Source organism: Panulirus ornatus, chromosome 3, assembly GCF_036320965.1.
Source record: "Panulirus ornatus isolate Po-2019 chromosome 3, ASM3632096v1, whole genome shotgun sequence".
NCBI lineage: Eukaryota > Metazoa > Arthropoda > Malacostraca > Decapoda > Palinuridae > Panulirus > Panulirus ornatus.
Genome location: NC_092226.1, coordinates 62,665,009 through 62,679,357, shown reverse-complemented (window position 1 = coordinate 62,679,357; position 14,349 = coordinate 62,665,009). Strand labels below are relative to the sequence as shown.

General features: G+C 41.9%; 1 protein-coding gene across 4 annotated transcripts in view; it reads left to right on the top strand.

Annotated features, from left to right (window-relative positions):
• FIG4 (polyphosphoinositide phosphatase FIG4) overlaps window positions 1-14,349 on the top strand; it is a 322,728-nt gene that overhangs the window by 103,458 nt on the left and 204,921 nt on the right. The window lies entirely within an intron of this gene.

The following is a 14,349-nucleotide window of genomic DNA, read 5'->3' as shown; positions in this document are numbered from 1 at the left end:
TCCCATTTGTTCCCTTGTCTTACGCACTTTATTTACCTCCTTCCAGAACATCTTTTTATTCTCCCTAAAATTTAATGATACTCTCTCACCCCAACTCTCATTTGCCCTTTTTTTCACCTCTTGCAACTTTCTCTTGACCTCCTGTCTCTTTCTTTTATACATCTCCCACTCAATTGCATTTTTTCCCTGCAAAAATTGTCCAAATGCCTCTCTCTTCTCTTTCACTAATACTCTTACTTCTTCATCCCACCAATCACTACCCTTTCTAATCAACCCACCTCCTACTCTTCTCATGCCACAAGCATCTTTTGCGCAATCCATCACTGATTCCCTAAATACATCCCATTCCTCCCCCACTCCCCTTACTTCCATTGTTCTCACCTTTTTCCATTCTGTACTCAGTCTCTCCTGGTACTTCCTCACACAGGTCTCCTTCCCAAGCTCACTTACTCTCACCACCCTCTTCACCCCAACATTCACTCTTCTTTTCTGAAAACCCATACAAATCTTCACCTTAGCCTCCACAAGATAATGATCAGACATCCCTACAGTTGCACCTCTCAGCACATTAACATCCAAAAGTCTCTCTTTCGCACGCCTGTCAATTAACACGTAATCCAATAACGCTCTCTGGCCATCTCTCCTACTTACATAAGTATACTTATGTATATCTTGCTTTTTAAACCAGGTATTCCCAATCATCAGTCCTTTTTCAGCACATAAATCTACAAGCTCTTCACCATTTCCATTTACAACACTGAACACCCCATGTATACCAATTATTCCCTCAACTGCCACATTACTCACCTTTGCATTCAATATCACCCATCACTATAACCCGGTCTCGTGCATCAAAACCACTAACACACTCATTCAGCTGCTCCCAAAACACCTGCCTCTCATGATCTTTCTTCTCATGCCCGGGTGCATATGCACCAATAATCACCCACCTCTCTCCATCAACTTTCAGTTTTTTTTTTTTTTCCCCTACTAGTCCAGAGTTTCCTGATATTCGTCATCTTGTAGTTAAGAAAGAAGATATCTGTTGGCATCAGCATGCCCAGGAAGTTGCTGAGCAGGTATACCGCCCTCTGACTTATGCCCAAGTGTTACATCTTCACCTCACACCTCTAACTCAAGCTCTTGGTGTATAAATCATCCCATCAGAATTTGTTACCTGCTGACAATTGTAATAATTTCTGTGATTGATGGGTGTCTCCCAGTAGTCCTAGTTTGGAGTGATGCTGTGGTAATTTCTTGAGTTAATTTCACTACCTCTTCTCTGTTTACCAAATCATTTTCCCTAACCCTCTCACTTTGCACACCACCTTGACCAAAACACCCTATATCTGCCACTCTATCATCAAACACATTCAACAAACCTTCAAAATACTCACTCCATCTCCTTTTCACATCACCACTACTTGTTATCACCTCCCCATTTGCTTGTAGATTTATGTGCTGAAAAAGGACTGATGATTGGGAATACCTGGTTTAAAAAGCGAGATATACATAAGTATACTTATGTAAGTAGGAGAGATGGCCAGAGAGCGTTATTGGATTACGTGTTAATTGACAGGCGTGCGAAAGAGAGACTTTTGGATGTTAATGTGCTGAGAGGTGCAACTGGAGGGATGTCTGATCATTATCTTGTGGAGGCTAAGGTGAAGATTTGTATGGGTTTTCAGAAAAGAAGAGTGAATGTTGGGGTGAAGAGGGTGGTGAGAGTAAGTGAGCTTGGGAAGGAGACCTGTGTGAGGAAGTACCAGGAGAGACTGAGTACAGAATGGAAAAAGATATATATATATATATATATATATATATATATATATATATATATATATATATATATATATATATATATATATATAAATATATATATGTATATTTACTTTGTTGCTTTCTCCTTCGTTAGCCTTGATGTGGAAAGGGAGCTATGGTCTCAGTGCATCATACACAACAGCCAGAGACGGATAATGATAATGATAATAGTAATTATAAAGATATTTTTTTTTTTTTTTTTTTTTTTTTTTTTTATACTTTGTCGCTGTCTCCCGCGTTTGCGAGGTAGCGCAAGGAAACAGACGAAAGAAATGGCCCAACCCCCCCCCCCCATACACATGTACATACACACGTCCACACACGCAAATATACATACCTACACAGCTTTCCATGGTTTACCCCAGACGCTTCACATGCCTTGCTTCAATCCACTGACAGCACGTCAACCCCTGTATACCACATGACTCCAATTCACTTATTTCTTGCCCTCCTTTCACCCTCCTGCATGTTCAGGCCCCGATCACACAAAATCTTTTTCACTCCATCTTTCCACCTCCAATTTGGTCTCCCTCTTCTCCTCGTTCCCTCCACCTCCGACACATATATCCTCTTGGTCAATCTCTCCTCACTCATTCTCTCCATGTGCCCAAACCATTTCAAAACACCCTCTTCTGCTCTCTCAACCACGCTCTTTTTATTTCCACACATCTCTCTTACCCTTACGTTACTTACGCGATCAAACCACCTCACACCACACATTGTCCTCAAACATCTCATTTCCAGCACATCCATCCTCCTGCGCACATCTCTATCCATAGCCCACGCCTCGCAACCATACAACATTGTTGGAACCACTATTCCCTCAAACATACCCATTTTTGCTTTCCGAGATAATGTTCTCGACTTCCACACATTTTTCAAGGCTCCCAAAATTTTCGCCCCCTCCCCCACCCTATGATCCACTTCCGCTTCCATGGTTCCATCCGCTGACAGATCCACTCCCAGATATCTAAAACACTTCACTTCCTCCAGTTTTTCTCCATTCAAACTCACCTCCCAATTGACTTGACCCTCACCCCTACTGTACCTAATAACCTTGCTCTTATTCACATTTACTCTCAACTTTCTTCTTCCACACACTTTACCAAACTCAGTCACCAGCTTCTGCAGTTTCTCACATGAATCAGCCACCAGCGCTGTATCATCAGCGAACAACAACTGACTCACTTCCCAAGCTCTCTCATCCCCAACAGACTTCATACTTGCCCCTCTTTCCAGGACTCTTGCATTTACCTCCCTTACAACCCCATCCATAAACAAATTAAACAACCATGGAGACATCACACACCCCTGCCGCAAACCTACATTCACTGAGAACCAATCACTTTCCTCTCTTCCTACACGTACACATGCCTTACATCCTCGATAAAAACTTTTCACTGCTTCTAACAACTTGCCTCCCACACCATATATTCTTAATACCTTCCACAGAGCATCTCTATCAACTCTATCATATGCCTTCTCCAGATCCATAAATGCTACATACAAATCCATTACTAATTATAATAATATACTAATGATAATGATTTTTTTTTTTTTTTTTTTTTTTTTTTTTTTTTATACTTTGTCGCTGTCTCCCGCGTTTGCGAGGTAGCGCAAGGAAACAGACGAAAGAAATGCCCCCCCCCCCCATACACATGTACATACACACGTCCACACACGCAAATATACATACCTACACAGCTTTCCATGGTTTACCCCAGACGCTTCACATGCCTTGCTTCAATCCACTGACAGCACGTCAACCCCTGTATACCACATGACTCCAATTCACTCTATTTCTTGCCCTCCTTTCACCCTCCTGCATGTTCAGGCCCCGATCACACAAAATCTTTTTCACTCCATCTTTCCACCTCCAATTTGGTCTCCCTCTTCTCCTCGTTCCCTCCACCTCCGACACATATATCCTCTTGGTCAATCTCTCCTCACTCATTCTCTCCATGTGCCCAAACCATTTCAAAACACCCTCTTCTGCTCTCTCAACCACGCTCTTTTTATTTCCACACATCTCTCTTACCCTTACGTTACTTACTCGATCAAACCACCTCACACCACACATTGTCCTCAAACATCTCATTTCCAGCACATCCATCCTCCTGCGCACATCTCTATCCATAGCCCACGCCTCGCAACCATACAACATTGTTGGAACCACTATTCCCTCAAACATACCCATTTTTGCTTTCCGAGATAGTGTTCTCGACTTCCACACATTTTTCAAGGCTCCCAAAATTTTCGCCCCCTCCCCCACCCTATGATCCACTTCCGCTTCCATGGTTCCATCCGCTGACAGATCCACTCCCAGATATCTAAAACACTTCACTTCCTCCAGTTTTTCTCCATTCAAACTCACCTCCCAATTGACTTGACCCTCACCCCTACTGTACCTAATAACCTTGCTCTTATTCACATTTACTCTCAACTTTCTTCTTCCACACACTTTACCAAACTCAGTCACCAGCTTCTGCAGTTTCTCACATGAATCAGCCACCAGCGCTGTATCATCAGCGAACAACAACTGACTCACTTCCCAAGCTCTCTCATCCCCAACAGACTTCATACTTGCCCCTCTTTCCAGGACTCTTGCATTTACCTCCCTTACAACCCCATCCATAAACAAATTAAACATGATAATGATATTTGTATATTAACTACCAACATTGTACCTATGTATGAAATAAGAGTACAGTACAGTGGAAAAATAAGCTCACTGGAAAGACATGAATATTATATTTACACACATGTTCTTACCAGATGTCAAACATGTGAGAAATATGGAAGGGAAATCACTGAATCAAATGGAGGAAGTGAAAGGAAGATGGAAAGAGTATTTTGAAGAGATGATGAATGTGGGAGAAGGGGATGCAGCAGCTGTTACATGCATGGATATGGAGCTGGGAAGGAAGAGGATACAAGTGGATGGGCCTATAGCAAAGAGTGAGGTAAGAACGGTATTAATGAGGCTGAAGGTAGGAAAGGCAGCTGGAGTGGATAGGATTATGGCTGAAATGCTGAAGTGTGGAGGAGAAAGTGTGATAGAGTGGATGCATCCTATATTTATTTTAGCATGGAAACAGAGGGTTTTGCCTGAGAATTGGGTGAAAGCTATTATTGATCCTTTATTCAAAGCATGTATGTAGCAATTATAGGAGAATAAGTCTGTTAAATATACCAGGAAATGTGTATGCAAGAATATTGATTAACAAAGTGATATAAGTGACTGAATGTAGAATAAGTCAAGAGCAAGAGGGTTTTAGAAAAAGTAGGGGATGTGTGGATCAGATTTTTGTGGTAAAGATGACCATGGAAAAGTATTTAACAAGGTAAGAAGTTGTATGCAGTTTTTATGGATCTTTATAAAGCATATGACAGAGTTGAGAGGCATGCTTTGTGGGATGTGTTAAGGATATGTGGTATTGGGGGAAAACTGTTGGATGGTGTAAAAGCCTTCTATAGAGTAGCAAATGTTTATGTAAGAGTGGATGGAGAGCTGAATGAAAGTCTTGGGATACATGTAGGTGTGAGGCAGGGTTGTGTGATGTCACCATGGCTTTTATTATATGTATGAATGGAATGGTGAGAGAGATGAAAGCAAAACTAGGGAAAGGATGGCAGAGATGGAGTGTGGCGGTGAGATGTGATAGCTTGTGGCAAGCATGTTAGTGGATGATACTGTGTTGCTTGTGGAGACTGAAGAGGAGTTGTAGAAGGTTGTAAGGGGGGGAGGAGAAGACTGGAAGAAGTGAGGGAATTTAAGTATCTTGGAGCTGGCTTGTGTAAGTGCTATGATATGGAAAGAGAGACAAGGTAGAGAGCAGTACAGGGTAGAAGAGTCATTGGGTCTCTTAATTGAATAATGAAGGAGAGAGGTGTAAGTATGGAAGTGAAGAGAGGATTATGGGACAGTGTAGTCTTCCCATCTTTGACCTACACAGCCAAAACATGGACATGGAATGAGGCACAGAGGTCAAGAGTCCAGGCTGTGGAAATGAGCCAGTTGAGAAGAGCATGTAGTGTGACTGGATGGAATGAAGAAAGAAATGAAAGGGTGTATGAGAGATGTGGTATGGCAAGGAATACAAAGGGAATGCATTGTAAAGTAATAGAATGGGCGAAACAGAATACTTTGAGGTGGTTTGAGCATGTGGAAAGAATGCATGACTGGGAGTTTTCAAGGAGAGTGTATTATAGAACAATTAAATGGGTTAGTGTAAGTGTAAGACCACTTGTGACATGGGCAAATAGGGTGGTGGAATACTAGAGGGAGAAAATAGAGGAAGAATGCATGGAATGGTGTATGCGAGGGAGGTATGGAAGGACAGAGATAAGTGTAGACTCTTTTGCCATGGCCACCCCTTGATGGGAATTCCTGGAGGGAATGGGCATCAGACATGTAGATAGACAGAACTTGTCATCTACATTCTCTTTAGCTGTCCTCATTTATTACTGGACAAAGCCATCACAAAATAATGATATAACTTTGTGTAATTTCTGGGACTTCTGAATGCTGATGATTGGTACTGGCATTGGTGGGGTTGGTGACACTGGTGGGGTTGCTGGTGGTGGTACCAATGGCTAGTGGTGGTGATGGGTAGTGCTGATGATTGGTAATAGTGGTGGTGTTAGTGCTAGTGATATTGGTGTTGGTGGTAGTGCTAGTGATATTGGTGTTGATGATAGTTTTATTGATTGTTAGTAGTGATGCTAATGACAGTGCTAGTGGTTGGTAATGGTGATGGTGGCACTGGAGATAATGTTAATGGTTTGTTAGTGATGATAATGCTAGTGTTGTGGTGGTGGTGATATTGGAAGTGTTGATGGTTGATGGTGGTGGTAATATTGATGGGTAGTGATTGTATTGGTGGTTAGTAATGGTGGTGGTGGTGTTGTACTGATGCTCTTGGTATGCTAGTGAGTGATAATGGATAGTTGTGAGTTGTGGTGGTGGTGGTTTTGATGATACTAGAGAATGGTGGTGGTTTTTGATGGTGGTAGTAGTGTTGAATTCATTATTTTCATTCTTGCGTGTATTATTTATTTTTGCATTGTTTTGGGAGCAGCTTAGTAAATGTGTTAGCAGCTTTGATGCACGAGATCAGGTTTTAGTGATAGGTAATATGAATCCAAAGATGAGTAATGTGACAGGTGAGGGTATAATTGGTGTATATGGGGTATTCAGTCTTGTGAATGGAAATGGTGAAGAGCTTGTGGATTTGTGTGCTGAAAAAAGACTGGTTATTGGGAATACTGGGTTTGAAAAGAGAGATATACATAAGTATACATATGTGAGCAGGAAAGATGATCAAAGGACATTATTGGATTATGTGTTAATTTGTTGTTAATGTGCTGAGAGGGCAGCTGGAGGGATGCCTGATCATTATCTTATGGAGGCGAAGGGTAAGATTTGTAGAGGTTTTCAAAAAAGAAGAGACATTGTAAGGGAGAAGAGAGTGGTGAGAGTACGTGAGCTTGGAAAGGAGACTTGTGTGAGGAAGTACCAGAAGAGATTGAGTGTAGAATGGCAAAAGGTGAGAGCAAATGACGTGAGGGGAGTGGGTGAGAAATGGGATGTTGGCTTGTGCAAAAGATGCATGTGGCATGAGAAAGGTGGGCAGTAAGAAAGGGTAGTGAGTGGTGAGATGAAGTAAAGTTGTTAGTGAGAGAGAAAAGAGAGGTGTCTGGACAATACTTGCAAGGAAGGAATGTAGATGATTGGTTGATGTATAAAAGAAAGCAGCGGGAGGTCAAGAGAAAGGTGCAAAGGTTGAAAAAGAGGGCAAATGAGAGTTGGGGTAAGAGAATATCATTAAACTTTAGGGTGAATAAAAAGATGTTTTGAAAGGAGATAAATAACGTGCATCAGGCAAGAAAACAAATGGAAACATTGGTGAAGGGGGCAAATGGGGAAGTAATAATAGGTAGTGATGAAGTGAGAAAATGGAGTAAGTATTTTGAAGGTTTGTTGAATGTGTTTGATGATAGAGTGGCAGATGTAAGGTGTTTTGGCTGGGGTGGTGTACAGAATTAGAGGGTCATGGAGAATGGTTTGGTTAAGAGAGAAGAGATGGTGAAAGCTTTGTGGAAGATGAAATTTGACAAGGGTGCGGGTTTGGATGGTATTGCAGTAAAATTTACTTAAAAATGGGGTGACTGTGTCGTTGATTGGTTGGTAAGGATATTCATTATATGTATGGATCATGTTCAAGTGCCTGAGGACTGGCAGAATGCATGCATAGTGCCATTGTACAAAGGCAAAAGGGATAAAGGTGAGTGTTCAAACTACAGAGGTATAAGTTTGTTGAGTATTCCTGGGAAATTATATGTGAGAGTATTGATTGATAGGGTAAAGGCATGAACAGAGAATCAGATTGGGGAAGAGCATTGTGGTTTCAGAGGTGGTAGAGAATGTGTGGATCAGTTGTTTGCTTTGAAGAATGTATGTGAGAAATACTTAGAAAAACAGATGGATTTGTATGTAGCATTTATGGATCTGGAGAAGGCATATTATAGGGTTGATAGAGATGCTTTGCGGAAGGTCTTAAGAGTATATGGTATTGGAGGTAAGTTGCTAGAAGCAGTGAAATTTTTTTACCAAGGATGTAAGGCATGTGTACGAGTAGGAAGAGAGAAGAGTGATTGGTTTCCAATGAAGGTCAGTATGCAGCAGGAGTGTGTGATGTCTCCATGGTTGTTTAATTTGAAGAAATAATAGTTCCAACAATGTTGTATGGTTGCAAGGCATGGGCTGTAGATAGGGTATATAGATAGGCTGTAGGAGGGTAGATGTGTTGGAAATGAAATTTTTGAGGACAATATGTGGTGTGAGGTGGTTTGATCGAGTAAGTAACAAATGGGTAAGAGAGATGTGTGGAAATAAAAAGAGTGTGGTTGAGAGAGCAGAAGAGGGTGTGTTAAAATGGGTTGGACATATGGAGAGAATGATTGAGGGAAGATTGACAAAAGAGGATATATGTGTCGGAGGTGGAGGGATGGAGTGAAAAAGATTCTGAGCAGTCGGGGCCTAAACAAACTGGAGGATGAGGCATGCAAGGAATAGAGTGCATTGGAACGATGTGGTATACAGGGGTTGACATGCTATCAGTGAACTGAACCAGAGCATGTGAAGCATCTGGAGTAAACCATGGAAAGGTCTGTAGAGCCTGGATGTGGATAGGGAGCTTTTGTTCCAGTGCGTTACACATGACAGCTAGAGACTAGGTGTGAACTAATGCAGCCTTTTTTTGTCTGTTTTCCTGGCGCTACCTCGTTGAAGCAGGGGGGTAGCAATGCTGTTTCATGTGGGGCGGGCTACTTCCAGGAATGGGTAAAGGCAAGCAAGTAAGAATATGCACATGTGTATATATGTATATATCTGTATGTGTATGTATATGAATGTATATGTGTATATGTAATTGTATATGTGCATGTATGGGGGTTGCCATTTCATGTGTGGCGAGGTGGCGATGGGAAAGAATGAAGGCAGCAAGTATGAATATGTACATGTGTATATATGTATATGTCTGTGTGTGTACATGTTTGTATGCATTGAAATGTATAGGTATGTATATGTGCGTGTGTAGGTGTTTATGTATATACATGTGTATGTAGGTAGGTTGGGCCATTCTTGTCTGTTTCCTTGCACTACCTCTCTAACGCAGGAGACAGCGACTAAGTATGATAAATATATATTTAAATGAAATGATAATCCCTAGTGATGGGGAGAGAGAATACTTTCCTTGCATTTCCTGCGTGTCATAGAAGGCGACTGAAGGGGACGGGAGCTGGGGCTAGAAACCATCCCCTCCTTGTATTTTAACTTTCTAAAAGGGGAAACAGAATGAGTCATGTGGGAAGTGCTCATCCTCCTCAAAGGCTGCTAAATCCACTCCCAGATACCTAAAACACTTCACTTCCTCAGTTTTTCTTCATTCAAACTTACCTCCCACGTGACTTGTCCCTCAATCCTACTGAACCTAATAACCTTGCTCTTATTCACATTTACTATCAGCTTTCTTCTTTCACACACTTTACCAAACTCAGTCACCGGCTTCTGCAGTTTCTCTTCCTAATCAACCACCATCACTGTATCATCAGCGAACAACAACTGACTCACTTCCCAAGCCCTCTCATCAACAACAGATTGCATACTTGCCCCTCTTTCCAAAACCCTTGCATTCACCTCCCTAACAACTCCATCCATGAAGAAATTAAACAACCATTGAGACATCTCACACCCCTGCCGCAAACCGACATTCACTGGAAACTAATCACTTTCCTCTCTTCCTACTCGTACACATGCCTTACATCCTCGATAAAAACTTTTCACTGCTTCTAGGAACTTACCTCCCACACCACATTATTCTCTTAAAACCTTCCACAAAGCATCTCTATCAACTCCATCACATGCCTTCTCCAGAATCATAAATGCTACATACGAATCCATCTGCTTTTCTAAGTATTTCTCACATACATTCTTCAAAGTAAACACCTGATCCACACATCCTCTACCACTTCTGAAACCACTTTGCTCTTCCCCAATCTGATGCTTTGTACATGCTTTCACCCTCTCAATCAATACCCTCCCATATGATTTCCCAGGAATACTCAACAAACTTATACCTCTGTAATTTGAGCACTCACCTTTATCCCCTTTACCTTTGTACAACGGAACTATGCAAGCATTCCGCCAATCCTCAGGCTCCTCATCATGAGTAATTTATTCATTTATTATAATTTGTCGCTGTCTCCCGCGTTAGCGAGGTAGCGCAAGAAAACAGACGAAAGAATGGCCCAACCCACCCATATACACATGTATATACATATACTTCCACACACACACATATACATACCTATACATCTCAATGCATACATATACATACACACACCGACACATACATGTATACACATGTACATAATTCATACTGTCTGCCCTTATTCATTCCCGTTGCTACCCCACCACACATGAAAATGAAAACCCCCTCCCCCTGCATGTGCACGAGGTAGTGCTAGGAAAGACAACAAAGGCCACATTCGTTCACACTCAGTCTCTAGATGTCATTATAATGCACCAAAACACAGCTCCCATTCCACATCCAGGCCCATCAAAACTTTCCATAGTTTACCCCAGATGCTTCACATGCCCTGGTTCAATCTATTGACAGCACGTCGACCCGGTATACCACATCCTTCCAATTCACTCTATTCCTTGCACGCCTTTCACCCTCCTGCATGTTCAGGCCCCAATCACTCATAATCTTTTTCACTCCATCTTTCCACATCCAATTTGGTCTCCCACTTCTCCTTGTTCCCTCCACCTCTGACACATATATCCTCTTGGTCAATCTTTCCTCGCTCATTCTCTCCATGTGACCAAACCATATCAAAACACCCTCTTCTGCTCTCTCAACCACATTCTTTTTATTACCACACATCTCTCTTACCCTTTCATTACTTACTCCATCAAACCACCTCACACCACATATTGTTCTCGAACATCTCATTTTCAATGCATCCACCCTCTTCCACGCCTCACAACCATATAACATTGTCGGAACCACAATTCCTTCAAACATACCCATTTTTGCTTTCTGAGATAATGTTCTCACCTTCCACACATTTTCCAATGCTCTTTGAACTTTTGCACCCTCCCCGATCCTGTGACTCACTTCCGCTTCCATGGTTCCATCTGCTGCCAAATCCACTCCCAGATATCTAAAACACTTCACTTCCTCCAATTTTTCTCCATTCAAACTTACCTTCCAATTGACTTGTCCCTTAACCCAAGTATACCTAATAACCTTGCTCTTATTCACATTTACTCTCAGTTTTCTTCTTTCACACACTTTACCAGACTCAGTCACCAGCTTCTGCAGTTTCTCACCCGAATCAGCCAACAGCGCTGTATCATCAGCGAACAACAACTTACTCACTACCCAAGCTCTCTCATCCTTAACAGACTGCATACTTGCCCCTCTTTCCAAAACTCTTGCATTCACCTCCCTAACTACCCTATCCATAAACAAATTAAACATCCATGGAGACATCACACACCCCTGCCGCAAACCAACATTCACTGAGAACCATTCACTTTCCTCTCTTCCTACATGTACACATGCTTTGCATCCTCGATAAAAACTTTTCACTGCTTCTAACAACTTGCCTCCCATACCATATATTCTTAATACCTTCCATAGAGCATCTCTAGCAAACCTATCATATGCCTTCTCCAGATCCGTAAATGCTACATACAAATCCATTTGCTTTTCTAAGTATTTCTCACATACATTCTTCAAAGCAAACACCTGATCCACACATCCTCTACCACTTCTGAAACCACACTGTTCTTCCCCAATCTGATGCTCTGTACATGCCTTCACCCTCTCAATCAATACCCTCCCATTTAATTTCCCAGGAATACTCAACAAACTTATACCTCTGTAATTTGAGCACTCACTTTTATCCCCTTTGCCTTTGTACAATGGCAGTATGCAAGCATTCCGCCAATCCTCAGGCACCTCACCATTCATCATACATACATTGATTAACCTTACCAACCAGTTAACAATACAGTCACCCCCTTTTTTTGATAAATTCCACTGCAATACCATCCAAACCCACTGCCTTGCTGGCTTTCATCTTCCACAAAGCTTTTACTACCTCTTCTGTGTTTACCAAATCATTTTCCCTAACCCTCTCACTTTGCACACCACCGCGACCAAAGAACCCTATTTCTGCCACTCTATCATCAAACGCACTCAACAAACCTTCAAGATACTCACTCCATCTCCTCACATCTCCACTACTTGTTATCACCTCTCCATTTGCACCTTGATGTTCCTATTTGTTCCCTTTTCTTACACACTTTATTTACCTCCTTCCAAATCATCTTTTTATTCTCCCAAAAAATTTAATGATACTCTCTCACCCCAACTCTCATTTGCCCTCTTTTTCACCTCTTGCACCTTTCTCTTGACCTCCTGCCTCTTTCTTTTATACATCTCCCAGTCATTTGCATTATTTCCCCGCAAAAATCCAAATGTCTCTCTCTTCTCTTTCACCCTAATCTTACTTCTTCATCCCACCACTCACTACCCTTTCTAATCTGCCCACCTCCCACTCTTCTCATGCCACAAGCATCTTTTGCGCAAGCCATCACTGCTTCCCTAAAAACATCCCATTCCTCCCCTCACTCCCCTTACATCCTTTGTTCTCACTTTTTTCCATTCTGCACTCAGTCTCTCCTGCTACTTCCTCACACAAGTCTCCTTCCCAAGCTCACGTACTCTCACCACTCTCTTCACCCCAACATTCTCTCTTCTTTTCTGAAATCCTGTACAAATATTCACCTTCACCTCCACAAGATAATGATGAGACATCCCTCCTGTTGAACCTCTCAGTACATTAACATCCAAAAGTCTCTCTTTCACACGCCTATCAATTAACACATAATCCAATAACACTTTCTGGCCATCTCTCCTACTTACATACATATACTTATGTATATCTCTCTTTTTAAAACAGGTATTCCCAATCCTCCGTCCTTTTTCAGCACATAAATCTACAAGCTCCTCACCATTTTCATTTACAACACTGAACACCCCATGTACACCAATTATTCCCTCAACTGCCACATTACTCACCTTTGCATTTAAAGCACCCATCACTAGAACTCAGTCTCATGCATCAAAACTACTAACACTCTCACTCAGCTGCTCCCAAAACACTTATCTCTGATGATCTTTCTTTTCATGCTCAGGTGCATATGCACCAGTAATCACCCATCTCTTTCCATCCACTTTCAGTTTTACCCATATCAATCTAGAGTTTACTTTCTTACACTCTATCACATACTCCCACCGCTCCTGTTTCTGGAGTAGTGCTACTCCTTCCCTTGCTCTTGTCCTCTCACCAACCCCTGACTTTACTCCCAAAACATTCCCAAACCACTCTTCCCCTTTACCCTTGAGCTTCGTTTCACTCAGAGCCAAAACATCCAGGTTCCTTTCCTCAAACATACTACGTATCTCTCCTTTTTTCTCATCTTGGTTACATCCACACACATTTAGACACCCCAAACTGAGCCTTCGAGGAGGATGAGCACTCCCCTTGTGACTCCTCCTTCTGCTTCCCCTTTTAGAAAGTTGAAATACAAGGAGGGGAGTGTTTCTAGCCCCCCCGCTCCCATCCCCTGTAGTTGCCTTCTACTACACGTTAGAGGAATGTGTGGGAAGTATTCTTTCTTCCTCTATCCTCAAGGATAACTGTCAAGTTATGTGATAATTCTGGATTTAGCTCTACAAAACATTACAGTATAAGAATTCAGGTTGTATTGCCAACAGAACATTTGCTTTCAACATCACTCATGAGATTGGGCTTTTCATTACTTTCATTTTTGTTTGCCATTTCCTGCATCAACAAGGTAGCTGTTGGCTTTTTGAGGAATAGGTCATCGTTTTTGTTAGCTATAAATGTGGTGGACTTCTTACCAGCAAGAAAATGACATTACTG